Genomic DNA, 221 nt, shown 5'->3' on the forward strand with positions numbered 1-221 from the left:
GGGGGGGGGAGAGAGAGTACAGCAATGGAGGAGCTTGGAAGCTTGCGGAAGTACAGTGACTGATACACTGTGTTCTCTCTTCTCTCTCTCTTTTTTCTTTTCTTTTCTAAGCTGACATCAAAGATTCACAGTGATGGAAAGCCTTTAGTTGAGTAAACTGAACTCTCTGCCAAAAAAAAAAGAGAGAAAAACCAACTTTTTTTTTTTTTTTTTTTTTTTTT

The sequence above is a fragment of the Brassica oleracea genome, chromosome C7, assembly GCF_000695525.1.
Source record: "Brassica oleracea var. oleracea cultivar TO1000 chromosome C7, BOL, whole genome shotgun sequence".
NCBI classification, from domain to species: Eukaryota; Viridiplantae; Streptophyta; class Magnoliopsida; order Brassicales; family Brassicaceae; genus Brassica; species Brassica oleracea.